At 42.5% G+C, this 22,721-nt stretch overlaps 1 protein-coding gene across 9 annotated transcripts in view; it reads right to left on the bottom strand.

Annotated features, from left to right (window-relative positions):
• The window catches only part of LPP (LIM domain containing preferred translocation partner in lipoma), a 679,749-nt gene that overhangs the window by 489,151 nt on the left and 167,877 nt on the right, over positions 1-22,721 (bottom strand). For 7 of the 9 annotated variants that reach the window (XM_086674971.1, XM_086674968.1, XM_086674969.1 and 4 more), the window contains one exon: positions 17,868-17,931. The exons of 1 other annotated variant lie outside the window; for it this stretch is intronic. The gene's annotated coding sequence lies outside the window, so the exon portion shown is untranslated. Of the gene's footprint in view, positions 1-17,867; positions 17,932-21,373; positions 21,407-22,721 lie in introns of all 9 variants that reach the window. One more of the 9 variants, XM_086674973.1, reaches the window with a different exon arrangement.

Genomic DNA, 22,721 nt, shown 5'->3' with positions numbered 1-22,721 from the left:
CAGACACGAAGAACAGGATCGTCATGCAACTCAAGACAACGGTTCACGTGTGGTACAGAGGCTGTTCAGAGGAGAACCTCCTGTATGACCTGGAGGAACCCAAATTCACCAGACAGACAAGGAGGTAAAGGAACATGGCAAAGATTCAAGACATAAAACATGATCTACCTCAGCACAAGTGAGGTGCCCTGGGATTCAGCATCCTCCCGTGTAAAAGCAGAGATTAATAATCCTGACCTAGTCCGATTGTGGAAGGGATTAAGTGAAGTAATTTTATGCAACTGCTCCTCATGAAAGGCCCGGGACAGTGTCGACACTCATTAGAGCCTTCCCTTCCCTCTCAAGCTAATGCCTGGGAGGAAGAAGGAAACAGGCACAGAGCCCTCTCTGGGGCCAGTTGGTGAACTGCTGACACTGATGCTGTTTTCTCAAAAAATGTTCACAAGGCAGCCTGCTAGGGGAGTTCCTGTGGTTGGTAACCAACACACTTCTGCACATTCCATTTGAAGACCTCAGGCTCCCTCACTTCCTGCTTCTCACTCTTACTTTTCAGAGGGGCTGCATGCTCTCAAGTTTATCTTGAGCACAGCTTTCTTTCTAAATGACACGTCATTTCTACAGGCAAAAGTGCTCCAACTTCTTCTTTCAGATGGGACTCTCGGCCGCCCCGAAAATGGATCTAGCTCTAGTCTCAGATGATCTTTTGTTGGCCAATGGACACGATGGCTGGGGGTCTCCTGAAGTATGCCTGCTAGGGGATGTTAACTAGGGTTGCTCAAAGGCAAAAACGAAGTTCCAGAGTCAAAGGAGAGCAAGCTGAATGTTGTCCCAGAGGGCTCCCTAAAAGTAGCTAATGTACATTGTCAATACCTAAGAGGGCGCCAGAGTATGAGGCATTCTGCAGGTTGATGCGACCACTCTTTTTAGAGTGATGTCAACCTAGGCTAGTATTGACGGACCACGCATAAGAAAATGACTCAAAGGATGATATGGGTAAGGCAGGGGTCACCCACCTGCCTACAGTCACCTCCCAGAAAGAATGTGAAGCTGCTCTAGTTTTTTTTTTTTTGCTATGTTTTATCATCTTCCCGTTCAATATCCTACTCACGGTTTCTCGCCCTCCCTCCAACGCACAGGATCCTCTAACCTCATCAACATTTGGTGAACGAACACCTTCTTTTCCACCACACTGCACGCTGGTACCTTGATTCTATCATTCGTTCCACTTGCTTACAAAGCATCTCCCTTGACCAAAATCCCACTCATTCAAGGCTTACCCACATGTCACTTCCCCCACGAAGCCTTCCTTAATCCCTCGCCCTCCACCCAAGTTGGAAGGAGTGGTTTTTTCCTTCTCTGAACTTCCTTGACAAGGTTCTGCTTTTTACTTTAAAGTATAGCTATCTGTGTACCGTGTCACCTTCACCGGGTGGTTAACACTTCGCACCTATCATCTTGTGTCAGCCTCGCAACATGCTACGAGACAGAATAGGCAAGTATAATTACACTCATTGCACGGAGACAATACGGCTTAGTGGTTAAGAGAGCAGCTTCTGGAGACAGACTACCTGAGCTCAAGTTCTGCCTTTCCCTCTTATGAACATGTGACCTGGAAGCAAGTTGTGTTAAGTCTCTGGTGCTCAATTTTCCCTCTGTGAAATGGGAGAAGTAACAGTAACTTCCTCAGAGAGTGCTTGTGAGGATAGAGTGAGTTAATAATGCAAAGTGCTCAGAATAATACCTAACTCAAGAAGCGTTAAGTAAAAGTCCCAGGGAGTTCAGAAGTGGCCAGGTCAGAATTTTCCAGATTTCTGTCATGTTTCTTCCCTCCGTAATGCTACCTTTCAGTATTGCTCATCCATTGAGCAAGTATTTATTGAGCTCGTAGATGAGCCAGGCATGAGTGTAGGCAACTGGGAAACAAAGACAAGGCTCTGAAGTCAAGGTCCTTAAGCTCTACCAAAGAGAAAAAAAGGGGCAGAAAGGAGTCAATGCAAAAGTAAGATAAGTAAACGGACAAGACAGGTGAGTGTTTTTGTTTTGGTTCACCCTCGTGTCACCTCCCCCCATTCTGACAACCCGGTACGGTATTCCACAGTGACAAAACGATGCAGAGAATGCTTCCTGCCGGATATGAAACTGTATTTCTAGAGCTCAACATTTGTTCAGAACATTTTGCCTCATCTCACCAGTTTCTTCAGGGCATGAGCCAGGAATCACTCCGGGGCTTTTCCCTCATTATCTTAGACACGTATTTTGGGTCATCCCTCCCCTCTCATCCAAATAAACCCAGGTGCATCCCCGGGGGCTGATAAGTGACTCAGTACAAGAACATTCTGTCTTGGCACTCAGCTGCTGCTTCTGGACTCACACTGTTTGCATGAGATTTATTACCAGAGGGGCATTTCACTACAAGAAAGTGTCATGCACAGAACTGTAGACTTGACCACTGTCTCCCTTCAGGATTCCAGCTATTAAAAGAGTTAAATCAAACTAATCCCATAAACTGATTCCTGAGAAACTTTGAACATAATGTTTCTGCACCTTGCAAAATAGCCATTCTTCCTCTCTGCCATCTTTAGGACATGTTTTTTGTTTTGTTTTGTTTTGTTTTGTCGTTTTCATCTAGGAGAAATATTTTCTCCAATTTAATTTTATTATGCTCATACTTCAAGGCTTTTCTACAGTGTTACTGAGTCACGTGCCCTAGTCATTTGTCATTCTTAGAGTCTCTGCCTGATTTGCTAATTCACAACTTTGTATCTTCCTCCCATACCATTCTAGGGGATATATCCAGGCGTATGCACACCTTCCTCCCCACACTAGCTAAAACTCTCCAGCTTAAAGAGTAGCATTCATGGGGCGCCTGGGTGGCTCTGTCGGTTAAACGTCTGACTTCAGCTCAGGTCATGATCTCGTGGATTGTGAGTTCAAGCCCCAGTGTTGGGCTCTGTGCTGATAGTTCAGAGCCTGGAGCCTGCTTCAGATCCTGTGTCTTCCTCTCTCTCTCTGTCCTTCCCCCGCTCACTCTCTGTCTCTCTGTCTCTCTCTCAAAAATAAATTAAAAAAAAATTTCAAAACAGTAATATTCATGTCCTTGACCAGAAGCAGATGAAATACTTGCAAACATTCTATACCTTCCTCTGCCTATACTTACTGTAAATCATGGTCTTTCCTGACCCGAAAACTGCTGACTTGGAAAGTCAGTCTATTAAGGCAAGAAAGATGTAAGAAGTAAATGCAAACACCAATGTGACCTCAGTTAGTGGCCCTTCCCTCGAATCTGTGCCATTGAAAGAACTTCCACGCAGGCCTCCTGAATGCACAGGTGGAGCCCGATACCAGAGTGGCCAACATCTGTTGATGTGTTTCTCCACCAAAACCTCTTGGGAAAGGAGCCACAGAGTCCAAGAATGCTGAGTCCAGATCCAGCTTGTGGACTGGGTGCCAGCTGGTAGGCAAACTGGTTATGCAAGCAATGGAAACTTTTACTTAAGCGAAATAGTATAGAAAACTAAATTAAAACAGATCTCAAGAGTGCAGCTACTCAAGGTAGAAAGGCCCAGGGTCCTCCTCGCTCACCCTGTACCCCAGGATCTGAGGCCAAATACCCACTCAGGACCCTGGGGTTCCTTGAAGCATAGATTAAAAATTCACTGATATAATCTAATTTCAACCTTAACAATTCTTCAGGGAAACTGAGGGCCAAAGATAAAGCACAGCTCATAGACATAGAGCTACCAAGTATCACAGCCATCCGTATCTTGAGAGAAACCATACTCTCTTTTCCAAAACATAGAACATTTATTTTTTAAGTGTGTGTTAATTTTTGAGAGACAGACAGAGAGAGTGTGAGCAGGGAGGGGCAGAGAGAAAGAGAGACAGAGAAAGAGACAGAGAGAGAAAGAACCCAAGCAGGCTCCACAATGGCAGCACAGAGCCCGATGCCGAGCTTGAACCCACGAACCGTGAGATGGTGACCTGAGCCGAAATCAAGAGTCAGACGCTTAACCAACTGAGCCACCCCAGGCGCCCCCCCAAAACATAAAACATTTATGATCTATGATTCTGCCCTTTCAACAGGATGTAGAAGTTGGTATAATCATTGTGCCAAGCAAAATTTAAAAATGCATCCAAGGTGAAAGAGTGGGCAACAGCAAATAAGGACACCTAAATTATACCTTGGGGCTCCCAACTTCTGGAAACACAAAACATCCATTCTCCCAGTTTCAAGTAATGGTTCTGCAGTGAAAACAACAAAGTGACAGTAGCGGGATTTTTTTTTAGCCACTATACATAAATGTGTCAGGCACAAAATCAAACCGCTCAAAAATAATGTGAAATCCAGTCAGTTGCAAGTACAGAAAAACACAGCATTTGTGAGGTGTGGGAGACACGTAACCTAAATGTGCTCCTTGGGTTAGTAACTTGAACTAGGAATTCACTAAGAGAAGTGTGAGGAGCCTACAAAAGCGAACACTGAGCAAAAACATTGTGAGACACATTTGATATAATAGTCACATGACTAACAAACTGTCACATCAAACTTTCCTGCAATGTGGGAACACTTTGACACTTCATATTTTTAAAAACTGACATTTTGATTCATTACTGTAAATAGCACTTTGGGTTAAATATTGTGACAAGGAACAGATCATATATATATGTACATATACATGCACTCTATATATTACATGTGTATATTTTTCCTAGCTCTGTTACATTTGGAAATATATGAAACCTTTTCTTACAGTAACAGTTTGGGCCAGCGTGTAAACAGGCTACTGCACTCCTAAACCACCCCTTTTTCTTGTTAAGTAGGCAGATGGACAATGTTTCTTCACTCCACATAAAGCCAATGAAGCAGAGGGGTTTCAAGAGTAATAGGATGACTTCTAAAGAGACTCCAAATAAGCCGGTCAATCCCAAGCAAAGGATGTTATCAAGGTTGTGTTAATTACCTGCACCTGAATTCACAAAACCATTCTTGCAAACATGCAGAAAACATTTGTCTTGCCTTCAGAGTGGTCCTAATCTGCTTAGACAGACAGACACAGACCTACGCAACTCTAAAGCAAGGTCAACTGCTTCAAACGTACAAGACAGAAAGAAAGAGTCCTGCTTTTTTTGTTTTTCTTTTTTCCTTTTATTTATTTAGAGTGCATTATTTATAGCAAATCACATGTTCTCTTAGCTATTGTTCAGAGTAAAGTGATTCAATGGAATTAAAGTATGGGCATCCATGGGGACCAAAAATTTTTAGAAAGAGTGCAAGAATACTCAGATACCCAAGACAAACTTTCTCCTCAAAGAAAATACAGTGTTTGGTTTCCATCTAACACCAAACAATACAATTGTCTAACTTCTTAACTTTACCTACAACGCTAAAACAGAAGGTAAAATATTTATCTCCCTGAACATTTAAGTTTAAATTTCAATTTTTCCTTTGGTAATTCCAAAGTTATTATGCACTTTCAAAGTATAGACAACTTTATAGAAAGACCATAAGATAATCACACACACACACACAATACAGAAATAGATTTCACAAACATATTTGTCTTACATATTCAGCTTTCTCTCTGGACATGATACTATTATTATTCAACTCATCCTCCTCCTTAAACACCTAGAAAGTTAGATATGAAAAGGAAACATGATATATGTCAGATATTATACTCACTACAAATAAGCCTTGCCTCTATTCTGAAATTTAAATTAGGCGAAGTTGTTCTTCCTGACCACATACATAAATTATTTATGTATTTCAGAAAGGATGCAGAATGTTATCAATCCAACTCATCCAAATCCTACAGAAGTTAGGAAAGCATAACGGATATCAGGTAACGAATATGTCAAATGTTGACAGGAACCTAGAAAACAACAATATCAACCAAAATCCTGGCTTTCACCACAGCATCCAAAATCCTTACACCCTTCTTTTACAACCAAAAATAGTGGTCTAACTTTGTTCTCTGCTAAATTAGTCAATTCATTTAGTGCAGAAGACCATTCATCCCCCTATCCTGTATGTATCCAAATGTATTAAAAGTTTAAAAACTCTTACACACTAAAGTTTATCTCAAACTAAACAAATTAAAGAATATACAAGTGCACCATTTTTCCCTGGCTTACTGAAAAAAAAAATCAGCTACGATGTTGTCCAAAGCACTGTAACAAATCACTGTTTGAACACGAGGTCTCCTAATTATTTGCCCAAACTCTTAAGGGGGTAGGTTGCAACCTTAAAAGGTTGGAGACTCCACCATAGAAAGTTGAGCCACTGTCTATGAAACAAAGCCCCTCCACAAGTAGTGGGGAAGAGCAGAATGGAATGTTACATTATTTGAAGACAGAAGGCCCAGATCCAAATCAAGTCTCTACCATTTATTACTGGAAGTGGGTCTGAGCTGGTTCCTTGACTCGTTTTGTCATTGCAGAACGAGGATAACACTGGACAGCATACTGGGTTTTATGGAAATTAAGACCATACAAGAAGTCATACAGAATCCAAGTTGGTGAGAACACTGTTCCCCAAACTCATCATTTGCCAACTTTCATTGCCAACTAAGAAAACTTGGAAGAGGTCAATGTGAATTCAATCAAGTTCAACTCAACAAAAATTTACTGTATGCTCATCATAGTGACTTGGATCTGTGTCAGGTGCCATATTTGAAAGGCAAGGGGGCGGGAGGGCAGGAGGGAGAGGAAGAGAGAGGAAAAAAGGAAAGGGAGAAAAATCGCTTCTATCCCCTAGGCCCCTGTAATCTTGTGGAAAAGACAGCATTTCACATGCAAACTACCTTAAGAATATTTCACACTACATAATCAAGTATCCACCAAGAAAGGACAGTGCTGACAATGTCTCTCATGGTAGTCTCATGTGAGGTCCTATGAGAGGTCAGGAAAGGGTTCAGAGCAATAGAGACCATGACATGATTGTCTCCTGCCCCTTTAAGCATCTACCTGTCATGACCTCATCTGTGGCATCTGATAGGAAAGTGTCTCTGCCGATGGGCACTGCTGAAGTGGCACCTCAGGCATTCACTCTGGGGTATCTGTCAGCCAACACTTTCTGTAACTCCCCACCATTTCCTCATTCCTTCCTCTGCATGGAGTTCCTCTCCCAGTTCGACTCCTCTGCCCATCCTTAGGGACAGTGACGTCCCCAGGCCTGGCTCATCTCCATCCACAGCCCTCGGGCAGGGGACGTGTGGCACAGTCGGAACAGGAGAAATCAGGAGATCCAAGTTCCCATCCCTTGTCCCTACTGCACTCTGTAACCTTGAGCAAGTCACTGCCACTCAGTGGGCCTTAGTATCCTCACCCAGCAAATGAGTGGAGGATATTGAAAAGCCCTTCCTACTCCCAAGCGTTCAATGTCTGTGTCCTGACCTACAGCTTCCAACAGTTTCCAAGTGACAACTGGGGCTCACCAGTCACACAGCGTCTGAAGAGGCACTGACATGACCACATCGACGGTTTCTATTGTGGGGAAGGTCAGGGGCTCCTTCAGAAAATAGCTGATCTAAACAGAGCCCAAGGACTGTCATGGCAACACTTCTCACAAGCTGCCAGAGGTAGGGAGGAAAAGCAGCCAATGTGCGTGTGCAGCTGCCTCATTTCAGAACAGCACTCAAACCTCGTTAATATCATCTTGCTTAATACCGAATCCCATAGATCATAAGCTATTTTTACTATGTATTTAACAGATCTGTGTCTCATCTTCCCTGCCGGCATTTTCACAGTCCAGTACAGAGAACTCTGCTATCGGAGAGCCTACGGAACCTCAGGCCGCCCAGGGTTAACTCAGACGAAGGAGAGATGGGGAAAAGGAAAGTGAGCAGGGGGAAGAAATATAGAGTCAGAGGATTGCAGGTTTGGGGAAACGAAGGAGGAAGATGTAATAAGAGCAAGTACGAGCCAATAAGGCCAACAGTCATGTGTGAGACACGAGTCTGGATCTCCCAAGACTCCACTATATACTTAGGAGAACACAGGCCCTCCCAATTCAGTCTTGCTCAGTCTTGATCACAAGCGCCTACCCAGCACAGTGTGCTCATCAGAGCTTCTAAGGAGGGGCTTTTGCTAAATATCCCGTTTACAACCTGTCTCCCTCACGCGGAGTGTAAATTCTAGCTTATGACGACGGACCAAGCTAACGGAGGTGAAAGCGCCTGTCACGAAGACTGCCACATAACAGATGCCCAGGAAACATCCCCTTGTTTCTCTCCGCTCCACACAGCCATAGTGCTGTGTGTACCCTCTTTATTCCTAAAGGTCTTCAGAGAAAGGAGGAACCCAGCCAAGGCCTGAGTGGTGAGCAGGAACTCAAGGCGTAACCTTCCCTCTCCTGCTTGGTCAGACGGGGGCGCCCTTCTCAGACCTACTGCTGATTGGGCAGATAAAGTATGGTCAGTCATTTCTTCCCTGGGAGAGGGCTCTAGGCAGTTGTTGGGTCCCTTTCCAGTTCTGAAATTCTGTACGCCTCCAAGTGTCATAGCCATCTTAAACACAAGCAACACAGAATGGGAAAAACTGTTGAAGAATATAGTTATAGGTTTCTTTATTGAGCACGATGTATAGGGCACTACCAGGAGTTGACGGGAATTTGGAGAAGCAGAACGCAGTCCTGAGATTCAGAAGCCTTATAATATGTGTACAGGAGGGGCAGAGGATGGGTGTGAGGAAACATGAAAAGATGGCAATAGAAAATAGGGTTTCATTATAACACAGTCCAAGGCTAAGACTGTGTATGTCAGAGCCAAGAGGGAGAGAAAGAAAGCTTCCGTAAAAGGTAGGATACGAGCTGTCCTTTAAGCAGGAGAGCAGGGCCCACACAGGCAAAATGGCGGGAGGTGACATTTTATAGGAGCTGGTCCTATGCAGCAGAAGGGTCAGCAGTGTCTTATATGGTCCCATGTCTTATTCGTTTTATGTCTCAGATCATTTGAACAGTCTATGTTTGATGCATTAAAGGCCAGAATAGGGGTGCCCAGGTGGCTTAGTCAGTTAAGTGTCCCACGTCGGCTCACGTCATGATCTCAGGGTTCGCAGGTTTGAGTCCCGCGTCGGGCTCTGTGCTGACAGCTCTGAGCCTAGAGCCTGCTTCAGATTCTGTGTGTGTGTCTCTCTCCCCCCCCCCCCCCACCCTACTCTCTCTCTCTCTCTCTTTCAAATATAAGCATCAAAAAAGTTTTAAAGGTGAGAATAATAATGGTCACCTCCACCCGTCCCTCATCATGATGCCATGTGGGGTAGTAGGAAGATGGCCCTGTCCCACTGACTCTATCAGCTGTCAGGGTCAAGCTCAATGCCTTATCTGGCTCCAGGATAGGAGATCTTACATAATTCCAGTTGGAGTTGAAGCTTCTTGACAGCCATCTTGTCCAATGCTCACGTTTTGCAGATGGGTAGACACAGTCCCACCAAAACAGAAGTGATTTCTCTTGAGTGAAGATTTCTGTTAGCCATTTCCTGTCCTCTGGACATGGCTGGTAGTCACCTGCTTCTGGGTCTTGACTTCCAGAGGCTTCCCCTCCACTTCCTATAACATCCCATCCAAGTCCATTTAACCATCTCTTAAAGTGGACTCCAATCCAGTTTCTACAAGAAACCCCCAGGTAGAAAGACGCCTTCAAAATTCTCTCACTCACAAAGTGTAATTACTGAGCTCATGCATCACACTGAGTCTTGGTTGGCCCTGACTCAAACTCACCTCCACATCCCTGCTACCTCCCTTCTTTAATTTCTTAGCAACCCACCCTGCTCGGTAGGTGCTATGTAAATGCTTATTAAGCCAGGCTGGTCTGCAACCTCAGTTTTTCTGACACTCAGCCAAGAACCTTCTCAAACATATCATGCGGCATCTGATCATTCCAAGTCTAGAAGTATGCAATCCCCAGAGCAGCGAAAATAGTTTCAACCTCTTCCAAATCCATCAAGCTATTTACCAGACTGACTAAATACGTAGCAGGAGACAGGAGACATAAAGGAAAGGAGAGGAGGGGCAAAGGTCATGGGCTACAAATTGGATAAACAGCCGTGCCTGTGAGCCGAGGAGCACGGGCATCACCAACCCGACGTCACAGGGAAGAAACCTGCAATGCAGAGATTCAATGAAACCTGCAATGCAGAGATTCAATGGCTGACCCAGGTCTCCTCCAGAGTCCCCAGTCAGAGCAAGGAGATCCAGCCCTACGGTCTAAAAGGGTACTGTTTTCACCACTGTGCAAAAGCATCAGGTGGACAGTCTCGACACGCAGCCATCAGCTGGGCCGACCCCTTGATTCTACAGCAGAGCATGGGGTACATCTGGGGAAGCCACCTTTGGCAGAGGCTTCGAAACAGGTGGCGCTCAACTAGCAAAGTCAGTGAAATCATGGCAGGAAAACTGGGAGGCAGAGCTGTGTAACTCCAGAGGCAACCCAAGGCACACATCAGATGGGAATTTTTAAAAATCTCGTTAAACACACGAGGACTCGGATGCCAGCACACAGAGTGATGGCCCCAGCCAGGCAGCAAAGGCACATTGGCACTGTGTAATTTGTCCATTCACCAATATGCTTCCCGAAAAACACCCATATGCTTTCTTCTCGCTTCCATATGCTTTTTTAGCAAGGAAACTAAAATATTTCATTAGTTTTGAGTAATTAATAATTACTTATTTCACAATACTCACCCTCATTAAAAAACGAAAATAACTGATTAAGCTGCAGGATCCTGGCTTTCGACTCAAGCTTCTTTTTTATTATTATTATTTTTTTTTAATTCCTCCCCTCTAGGAATTGAGTAATAGAGTAAAACAGCCAGTGTGGAAACATTCGCACTATGGGGGGGAAGGAGAGTTCTCATCCGCACGGCCCAGCGTTCCTCCTGACTGAGACATCACGGTTTAATGAAAAGAACATGGACTTTGTGAGCAGAAAGATCTGGGATCCAATCCCAGTTTGACCCCTGTGAGTCGTACTGCTGAGGAAATGAAGGGCGTTGAAAAGATAAAGGCTGCTGGATTCCTTCAACCCAGTTTTCCATTATTCCCAGGGAGCAACTTCACAGGCTTCCCTCCCACCTTCACAAGGCATGGGTAAGGCATGCCCCGGGAAGGCTGGCAGTGTGCCAGTAGCTGGCACCAGGCCATGGCCAATAGCCTTGACATTGATCTCAGGCACAAAACAATGCTTCTCAAACTCTAATGAGCAAAGGAACTACCTGGGGATCTTGTTAAAATGCAGATTCTGATTCAGGAAGTGTGGAGTGTGGCCTAAAGTCTGCATTTCGAACAAGCTCCTAGGTGATGTTGAAGTTCCTGGTCTTCAGACCAAACCCTGAGAAGCAAGGACCTAAAAAGTACCATGATGAAATCAGGAAATAGAATCTATAGAAACAGGACAACCATGCCTGTCTCTTCAGCTATGATGAGGATTATCAATGACATTAACAAGATGCCTCTGTGTACTGAACTTGTCCTCACAACAGTCCTGTCGGTGGGGCATGATTTCCATTTTACAGACAACAAAACCGAGACCCAAAGAAATCAGGTAATGTATTCAAGATCACGCAACGAGTTCCGCAGGATTCCCAATCCCAGTATACCAAGCCTATCTGTTGTGTTCTGTTGTGTGAGTGCTAGCCAATAGAAGACAGAAAATTCAGGTAGATCCCCCGCAGAGGTTGGTAGGAAGTCTGGTTTTTATTCTGCCTCCGTTTCCCCATGAGAGAGGTGAAGGCATTGCCCCTCATCATCTCAGAGGCCTCTTCCACCTCTGACACCAGCTTTCGCTCTCATGGCTCCCACGTACACTCACAGCGCCTCACCGAGTGCGATGCATTAGCTTCACACATGTGGCAGACGTTACATCTTGGCACGATCCAGGTTCTGGCTGCTCACATCTGCACTTGTGCTGATCCGTGCACGGTCAGAAGTCTATCTCTGTTTCAAAATCCCACGCTCAGTATAACAGGGAGAAAACAACCAACGGATTCCCCAAAGCATTGACATTCCAACTCAGTTGATGACCAGCTCACAGGTATCAGGGCGCTAGGATTCTAATCTCTCTTGGTCTCCTCCTCGCTTCACTTACAAAAATTGAGAAACCGAGACCACGAGCCTGATAGAAGTTTGAAGAAAAAGGAAAAAAAAAATGAGTGATTTAGAATACATTTTATACAACTGTCCAAAATTTCTTAGTCTGCCTGAAGCTGCCAGATAAGCACTTAATTAATAAATTATCATATAATGACTCAGGATATATGATCTTGTCCCTCTCTGAACTCCCACAGCACACATTCGCTGCACTCCTTTGGGGCCCATTCACCATTTTCTACCAGGGATTGCTACGGTTTATGCAATTTTCATTGTCCCTATTCATATTCAGTATGGTTTCTGGAGGTAATCACATATGTAGGACCAGACCTGGATTTAAATCCAGACTTTGCTATTTATTAGCTGTATGCTTAGGCAAATTATCAACCACTCTGAGCTCAGTTTCTGTACGTGAAAAATGGAAAAAAAAAAAAAAGTAATTTTTTTGTTTTGTTTTGGGAGATTAAATGAAATAATATACTAAAATGGCTATCATGTGCTGATTCTGGGTTAAAGGTAATTTGTGTGAGTGAGAATGTGAGTGAGTGTGTGAGTGAGTAAAGCTAGCAGAACAGCGGTTTCAATATTAAAATATCACTCAACAGTTTGGCACATTTAAATGTCCAGGGTCACACTACAAATGAGGTGGAAACTCAGAGTAGGACTATAGGTGAACTACGGAAAAGTCCAACAGCAACAGGAAATGTATGTTAGCCAAACAGCGAAGAACATCTTTTGCTTAATTAGAACCTCCATTGGCCTTCAGAAGGCCTACAAACCTCCTAAAAGTATAGACAGCATTCTCTGAAGATGTGCATTTTCTAATTATTTCAAAGATTCCCCTCAGTTTTTAAATATTCCATAATCTTCTTCCCTCGACTCCCGCCCCGTGCCTCACACACAGGCACCACACACAAATTAAAAACTACTGCCTTAGGCAAGTCCCTTGACAAAATCAAAGAGACCCGTCAACTGAGGGGGAAAAAGATGTATTTAATTTTTAAAAGGTTGAGGGATGCAAGGGCACTGTTTAGAACCTCCACGGGCAGTAGAAGTTATGGTAACGGGCACCCCAAAGCACACAGAGACGCTTCTGAATTCAAGGCCTGGCTCAGCTGTGAACTTGCCATGGGACCTTAGACTAATCACAGACCCATGAAAATCAGGAATGAGAGAAGCTTTGACATCATCTCTTGCACCCCTCCTTCTCTTCCCATCACAGAGATGGAGAAACTGAGGTTCAAGGGAAGGTCATGGCTTCACCAGAGTCAAAGCACATTGACGAGAGCCGGAATGAACTTCAGACTCAGTAAAATGATTTCCACACTCTGTATTTCAGTATTAGGAGGTCCAAGATAAGTGTTTAGATCCAGTGGCTTCTAAATTATCTTCTCAATGATGGATAATTACTACTCTCTTCTCTGGACCTGGAAATCTCATGAAAACATGAGTTTGGTTTTGGCAAAGATCATTCCAGCTGCTTCTCAGGCCCAGCCCAGTCCCATAAGAACAAAGCAGAGAGAAAGTCTGAAACAATGAGAGACGCTGCTATTAATCTTGTGTAGCACTACACCTGGGAATTACAGGCCTTGAACTAGATTTCACTGTGTTGGCTATTACTCTCCTGTCCTCTTGCTTATCAATCCTTCATCCGTCTTCCCTTTATTAATGTTCCCAACTATGCACAGTAAACAGCCAGCTAGGAGCTCATCCCCAGCTTCCTATAATTCACTGGATCAAAAAAGGGCAGGAGGCGGGTGGAGGAAACAGTGGTGATGTCAGGGTCAAGTAATCTTTTACAGGAAAGATTGCAGGGGAATCCATAGTCTCCTAATAAAAAACAGTCAGCAGAAGCCAGCCAGAATTCTCTACTCCATTGCCCCAAGGAATTAACAAAGATGCCTGGAATCCATTTTTGCTTTAAAAGCATCTTGCATCCCTGCATTGACACTGAGACGGGTTTTGCCCAAAAGACATTGGCCCTTTAAATATTGGGAACAGAAAGGACGGTTTATAGAAAGAGACAGCTCTCCTGAAACAGAGCTACAACTATGGAGTCAGAAAAAAAGTTCTAGACCAAGATCTGCCACTAATATCTCAGACAGATCGGACTCCCTCCCTGACCACAAATCTCAGTCTCTGAAAGGAGGGAATCTGGCTCGATTGGTTCTTTTTTTTTTTTTCAACGTTTATTTATTTTTTGGGGGGGACAGAGAGAGACAGAGCATGAACGGGGGAGGGGCAGAGAGAGAGGGAGACACAGAATCGGAAACAGGCTCCAGGCTCTGAGCCATCAGCCCAGAGCCTGACGCGGGGCTCGAACTCACAGACCGCGAGATCGTGACCTGGCTGAAGTCGGACGCTTAACCGACTGTGCCACCCAGGCACCCCCCAATTGGTTCTTAAAGTCCCCTCTGGCTTTGACATTCTGACCTCTCCTTACAGGTCAATGACTCAACCTGGAAAAGTCAACAACAGAAGAGGAACCCATCAACATAACCAGGGGATAAGTGTCCTAGACCCTCTAGAAATGGACCCAGATTATGGAGTAGAAAAACAAGAAGGAAGATGGATTTTTGTTTCTCTTTTCTAACCAGAAACTGAACGTTGCTGGAGGTAAGGGATGATCCGTGCATAAACACTCTATCATGGTACACACAGAATTTAAATCATAAACTGCTCTTCTGGTATGTTAAAGAACCAAGGATAATAGAGATACCGACTTCCCAGCACTGGCTCCGTAGCAGAGTCATAAGACTTTCCTATGACTTTGGAAAAATGACAGGAGGAGAAAGAAAAGACTGGCTAAGAAACAAAATCACAGACAATAGGACATTTGACTAGAAGTAATGCCATGATCAACTGGTCCAACTCCATCTGTTGTTAGATGCTGAAATGGACCCCTGGAGAGGGAAAGTGACTTGCCAAGGTGACACAGCCAGAGCTGGGATTAGAATTAGATTCTCATGACTTCTGCTTCACACAACATAACATAAAACACATGGCTTTGCTCCCCCAAACAATGCAATTCTATCCAGGTAACTAAGAAAATCATCTCATGTATTATAATATCACTGCCTCTTCCTCCACCTCAAAAAAGCAGTAACTGATTAATTTAATTTAAGGTACAGGAGGGCTGTTTCCATCAAATTATAATCAACAATTCACTCTAGCAATATAGACAAGTCCATGATAATTAATTCAGTATTATTCATCCTTGCTAATGAATCACCCGGTGGAAAACAAGGATAATCAACGGCCTACAGGAGGCCAGAAGCCTATTCTCGTTCAAGTACAGATCTTGCCTATTGAAGAACACTGGGTATCAGCTCTAAATAGTAAACAGGGTGCAGGGTTTCAGATTCCATGAAGCACAGCTTTAAATAGATTTGGTTTGGAAGTGGAACAGGGAACACACCACAGTCAGTGGATCAACGTTGAAAGCGGAGAAAAACAATGATTACGCTCATTAAGTGGGTACCTGTTGACACATCTACTGTCAAGTCTAATTATTTACTTAAACTGTTATTCTTTCTTCATTACTGCCACCGATACCAATTATTACCACCAGATTATTTTAAATTTCTGCAGCGTGCCCTGAGAATATGTCCTTCTCTACCCTCCAAAGGTTATTTGAGCAGTTTTTATCTTTCCCTTCTCACACCCATCCCGAGCTCCAAAATACAGAGGATGGAGGGATCAGATATAGGTAAAAGTCACCTTTCTGGAGAGCAATTGTTTCTTAACCTTTCAAGGCTTGTTTAAACTCCTATTTGTAGTTTCAAGATGGGTTCAGTGCAGAAGGGGGGCACACAGCCACTTTTCAAAGCTTACTCTATTAATATTTAACAACTGGTATTTGGAGAAAAGTTAATGAACTGCAGCTTCGACATGAACAACTCAGACCTCTTCCTAACATAGCTACCAAAATTTTGATATTACATGTCTACAGAACATTCTTTTCTAACATATTTATCCACGAAAGTACAGGAAATATATCGGAACGGAATTTTTGCAGGAGTATTTTATGGACTAGAGAGGGACCAAAAGATGGGCAGGAGCCATTCATGTATTTTTGGCCACTACGGAGTTTTTTTTGTTTTCTAATTTTTTAATGTTTATTTATTTTTGAGAGAGATAGAGAGAGATACAGTACGAGCAGGGGAGGGGCAGAGAGAGAGACACACACAGAATCCGAAGCAGCCTCCAGGCTCTGAACTGTCAGCACAGAACCCGAAGCGGGGCTTGAATCCACGGACCATGAGACCGTGACCAGAGCCGAGGTCAGATGCTTAACCGACTGAGCCACCCAGGCGCCCCCACTACCGGTTTTTTTGTAACCATCTCTTTTGTGGGAATGAGAATAAAATCTAAACAAGTGGCTGCCATCCTGATCTAATTATAGAGGAGTTTCACAGGCTGTGCGTCACCCACCTTGTTTACACATGACATGTTCTTATTTGATGTGTGTGAATATTAGCTTTAAAAACCATATTAATGAATAAAACATGTTACTGTAATACCATCATTTCCACTCAATTCTAAACTGTTAAGTCCTACAAACATGGGGCACAGCGACAGACTTTAATGTTTTCAAAGGTCTCTGTAACTAAAGCCATGTTTAAGTTCAAGATCATAGAAATAACATACCAACACAATTACTGAAATATTCAGCAAAACAAATGTTTACAGTACTTTAAGTGCTGGTATAAAATCTTCTACAAAGTTGCTACAGTGCAGGGTCTGCAGTTAGGCCCACCATATTGACTGTGTCTCCTCTTTATGGCGCAAGTCTTCTCATAGATGACATCGAATACAGCAGACCTAGCTGAGAAGTGCAGTTATGAGCTGGTTAGCCGCAAAAGAAAACTCACATCTTGCACATTTTGCAACTATCATGCTTCCCTTGAATTTTTTTTCTGGCCTCTGTTTTCTTGACAAACTCAACGCAAATAACACTCTTTTGCCAAAAGTCTATCTCCTTCACACAGGTCCCCCAGAACAGTGGCATCTGGATACTATGGGTCCTGAGTTTCAAAAACCTCTAACTCACTTGCTGTATTCTTAGGATTTTGTTGTCATCGTCGTAGCCTTGGATTATGTCATTTTGAGATCTTTCTAGGGAAGCTGAGAGATGCCCCCACCAAGTAGAGTTTGATCCCTTCAAAGCCAGGTAGCATGGCAGCATAGTATAATGAAAAATTCAGTCAGTCAAGGGCTCGGAAACTGGAGAGAAGCCGTCCTGCCACATGCTAGCTGGGGACACCAAAAGAGAGTAGATAAGAACACAGCATATCATGGGTACGTAAATAATTGTTAAGTCTGAGTCTTCTGCGTTGCCCAGATCTTTGTGCTAGGACTTGAAAGGGAAAATTAGCGGCGCCTGGCTGGCTCAGTTGGTTGAGCGACCAACTTTGGCTCAGGTCATGATCTCATAGTTCAAGAGTTCAAGCCCCACGTTAGGCTCTATGCTGACAGCTTGAAGCCTGCAGCCTGCTTCAGATACCCTTTCTTTCTGCCCCTGCTTGCGCTCTGTCTCTCTCTCTCTCTCTCCAAAATAAAAATATACATTAAAAACTTAAAAAAAAAAAAAGAAGAAAGGGAAAATTAAATCAAAAAAAGATAAAAGGATGGCAGTTCATTGCTTTGGCCATATTTCAGGTTTTGGTGCTCAGGAAATACTTTTGTATTTCTTCCGTTGGGAGTAAAATCAACTGTAAACATTATTGGATAACTTGCCCATTAGCAATTCTTAAATACGAAGATGCCTATCCTCTCTTACCTCAGATAACTAGCTCTTCAAATGGTCAGTGGACACCAGGTTCAGCAAACTGCTATGCTAGCGTCTGTAAATAAAATAGGTAAATGTTACTCTTAGGTACTAAGCTATATGTATCATTAATAATCATAAACTCTTCTATCTATATAGCAGTTTCTTGTTTTGCAAAACATTTGCACGTTCGTCGTCTCATTTCACTCCATGACAACCCAGTGAAGAAGCAGGAAGAGAATCATCTGCTCACTTCACAGGTGAGGAAACAGAAGCTCCAGGAGGAACAGAGAGAAGGAGAAGGGAACTAACATATTTCTCATGATTAACTTCACACACATACAGGGAATGAATATCACTGTGTTCATTTTACAGATGTGGGAACCGAAGTTCAGGAAAGGCAGGTAACTTGCCCAACACTACACAGTATAGTATACAGCAGGGTATGAGTTTGGACTTTCTGGGCTCCACCTGTTGGCCCAGTGATCTTTCTTTTATATCTTAGTCTGTCCCGGGCTATTAGGTTGGGAAAACACAAACTCACTGACTTTATCCACTAGGTTGGGGGGAGGAGGGAATAATAAAATGAAACCAGCTATTTGATTGACATGAGAAAGCAGCAAAAACACATGGGATTTAGAGCCAGTCAGACTTGTCTTCCTCTTAACAATGTCCTTGGGCAAGTTACTTAAACTCTCTGAGTGTCAATTTCCTCATATGTAAATGGGGCTTATAATATCTACTTCATAGCCAAACCTCAGTTCAACTTTTTGGGGAAGATTTTCCTCCATTATTTCCTATCTGTAGATAATGGAAAGTGATGGTATACAAAACATTAATATTTCCTCATGTGAGCCCATGTTTATCTGATCAAAGGACGATGTGATAAACACACAATACTAGAGAATACCTGAGGGGTGGGAATTGTTTTGATCCGTACGCCTAGTTCTAAAGCACCTCAATATTAACTATGTGTATCTCACATGGCCTCACCCCAACAACAACAAAGAATATGTGTTTCCAAAGACAACACTTGAAAATTGAAAAATGAAGTGTCCCCTCAAGCCCAAGAAGCAAGAGATACGGCCTTAGGTGAAAGACCTCAGGTACATCTCAAGTAATTTTAAAGCTTGTGCCTTTGTGCCTAAAGTTTGCCCCTTAGGTTCAGAGAGATGAAGCTTCCAACAGAAGACCAAGGGAACTGAATACAGTGGACAGATTTATTGAGAAGTAGGAGACTTCTGGGAAGTTTTATTCATCTATCCCATTTTCATATAGGACTCAAATAAGATTAAGAGTAGGACATGGCTGATAGGATACTCTGCAAGAAATTCTTGTCATAAGCCACCCAAATCAAAACATTAATCATCTTTGTGACCAACTTTATCAACAAGGAAACCAAACTTTAAAGATCGTATGGTTAATATGGAGCAGGTAAAAATGCAACCTCAAATTGTGATACCAAAACCAGTAAGGACCGTTCTATTACATGATGCAGCCTCCCACTTGGGAGCATATACCATCTAAAAGTCGATTGTCAAAGCACCAAAACACATTTAGTATTGAGTCCTGCTTCCTTTGCAAGTGAAAGGAGACAGAGAAGACTTCACATCTGTGGTCTAACCAGAAGGTGACACATTACTAAGCTGGGGCAAAAGAAGTGTTCAATGCAGGGTTACCATGAAGACTTTCTCAGCTCTCCCCAGGGCAGTTTCAGAGATGCAACCTTCTTGGCAAACTGTCAAAACACAAGCCACAGAAACAACAGAAGCCAGTGCCCCTGAATTCTCTCTCGTCAATAAGTCTCATGTTAAACAGTAGAAAAGCTGAAGCCTCCTAGCTAAGAAGTTCACCGGCCCTCTTCACATGGTTGAATGTCATGTGTCCTCGGTAAACTCATGGGTATTACCTAATGCAATGGAGTTCTCCACTAGACCCATAAAGACATCTTGGACAAATGACAAGCCCCACTCTAGCATGTTGCTAATAAACTCAGTTATCCTTAGTTGCCTCTGTATTTATGACCGCTGACCGAGACCCTGGCAGTCTGTACCCTTGGTCAAACCACCCATCCTCTCTCAAGAAAAACGTTCTCATTTTCAGAAGCAATTTCAACCCAAAATAAAGAAGCTTGTATACTCACTATTTAATTTACAAAAATCAACCTATTAATTAAATATATACAAAAGCAAGACTCACCAGGCCTATTTGGAGCTGGTATAGAATAATTGATAATTTACACTCTATTTCAGGAAAACCAGGGGAGGGCAAATGAAGCCCATGAAGAAGAAAGAGAGGAAAGAAACATGGTGGGGAATAAGGAACAAAGGCAGAAAGGAATGGAAGGTTGTGAGAAATGAAGAGAGCAGAGACAACCATTCCAATAGGTTTTTCACAAACCACGGTACCTTCTAAACCGAAACCTGCACCCCAGGACAATTTTTAAGCAACACAATCCTAGAAAGATGAACTTAACATTACAAACACAACGAACTGACATCAGAATCACTGTAGCCAATGTAAAGATACCTCTTAATACTTGATATTTTACAAGTGCTATAGGACCAATGAGCATAATATGACAGAGCCTTGTAAAACCCTGAACTAAGAAAATTAATGCAATTAATAGGTAACTTGCTAGCTCTGTGTTCGCAGATATCCTTTCTGATTACGTGAGTGTTATTCTGAAAAGAAGAGCTGAATGAGAATTGAGCTCCTGGGTTCTGCTCTTAGCACTCTAATTCCCAAGTCTTTTGAATTAGAAATTGTATAAAATGGCTTTCTTTTTTTTTTTTTTTTCCCCACTCTTCATAGGTCTTGACCACAGTTATCCCTAAACCACTTACTTGTGAAAAGGCCAAAAATTATTTTATCTGGATTTTGTGCATTTGCCTAAGTTTTAGGTAGTGGTAGCAGTGGGGTGAAAGGATCGGTAAGATCTGTTTAAATTAAATCATTTCCTTGTTTAAACTAAATGGTATACTAGATTTGCCTCAATTAAACAACGTCATAATCTCTAACATGATCATTAGGAATTCTATCTCTGAAAACAACTGAAATGTTAGACCAGGCCAAAGGCATTAAGTAACAAACACTGAAAGGTTTCTACTCCCATCATCAGATCAGGTACAAAGAGCATTTTTAAATGCACTCCAGCACATTTTTAAATGCACTCTCTCACCCGCCACCCTAAGATACTTATCAAGAATACAACATATTCCATGGCTTATGAATGATTTGGTTGTCTCATTAAAGTAATGTTTGCCAGTATTTAATTGCTTCCCTCCCTGATTTTAATTTCCTCACCTGTCAGCATCTATCAGAGGCACTGAGATCTTCTGACATCCTGGCTGATTGTGTTGAAATTAATCAGATTTTTAAAAACTAAATTGCTTTGGCCTAAAGGTAATGCTCAGCTTCTTAATGCGATATTTATAAGGGTTCTATCAATGGAACTTATCATCTAGAAATTAAATGACAGGCTTTAGGAATCCTAAGGAAAAATATAAGTGACTTACACATTTCCAGCACTGGACTTCAGAAGGTCAGTACTTAAAAAAAAAAAAAAAATCAATCAACAAGTGTTTACTGAACACATAGCACTTGCCTGCAGTCACTTTTGGGCTAAACGGGAGACACTGAGACATGAAGCTACCTTAGAAAGCTTGGAGAAACAGGTAAAAATTAAGTTGAGCTCATTTCGACTGAAGTCGCTGACAATCTGGTCAATCAAAAGGTGCGTTTTGTGTGTACGATTGTGACCAGCTACATACATTATGCTCTCACACAGATTAATATTTTATTCTTCATCTCAATCCAGTGAGGTGGAGTTAGTGCCATTGTTAGTAATAGCAGCAATATTCCCATATGACAAGTAACAAAGCTGAGGCACAGAGTGGTAGAGGGACACAGTCCTAGACGCCTCGTTATGGGCAGACCTGGTCATGTGATCTAGAAAAAATCAGAAAATACAGCATGATCATCTTGGAATAAAAAGAGAAAAATTCTTTGCAAATCCTCCACATGTAATTATTCAATGATAATTCTTGTGCTCTCATCTATCAGTGGCAGTGCTTAAGACACTCAGGAAACCCACAAGCATAAGCTGTTCTATAAGAAGTAAATGAAATGAAGGATTGAGAAATACTTTGTAATGTATCATATTACCATGAGATTATTTTTTCTGTATATGTGTTACTATTGCTATGGTGGGAATGTGGAAATAGGCATCCTTGTGGTAATTAGGTCACAAAAGCAAACCTATAATATCATCACATCTATCTTTCAGTTATTCTCTTGGTTGTAAGACCCCTAAAAGAAACGGAAGTATGAAAAACATTGGATGCATACAATTGGAGGCAAGAAGAGAGTCAAGGGTAACACAAGCAGTTGGGTTTCACACAACTGGCTTAATAACCAAACACAATCTAAACCCTTGTAGAGGTCTTATCTTCCCAGGGGACTTTAAGACCCTTACTCAGACTTTAAGTACGTCCCCTGCTGTGAAGCTTTTCCCAATCTAGAAAGGTTTGGGGAAGCAGCCCATCTCATAATGCCTGGATCCATATCAAAATCACTAAAGTTAATATACGGTCTTATCATTTTTATTGATTGTGTGCCTTGAGGAGATAAATCTTTGTCTCAGTTTCTTGAACCTCAAATCCAGAATCTGATCTTGAGTACTCAAGAATATGTTCCATGAATGAATGCATGAATACATAAAAACAGAGTTTTATGTAATTCCTAGAGCACCTAGCTCAATGCGTATCATAGAAGTGTTCAGTAAATGTTTGAACTGACATTAATTGGACATTTAATTTAAAAATGTATTATTCAACTGAGTAACTCTAACAGCTACTGAGTGAA

This window comes from Puma concolor, chromosome C2, assembly GCF_028749965.1.
Source record: "Puma concolor isolate L17-30 chromosome C2, mPumCon1.1.hap2, whole genome shotgun sequence".
In the NCBI taxonomy this organism is placed as follows: Eukaryota; Metazoa; Chordata; class Mammalia; order Carnivora; family Felidae; genus Puma; species Puma concolor.
Note: the sequence above shows the minus strand (reverse complement) of the source record. Positions and strands in the feature narration are given on the sequence as shown.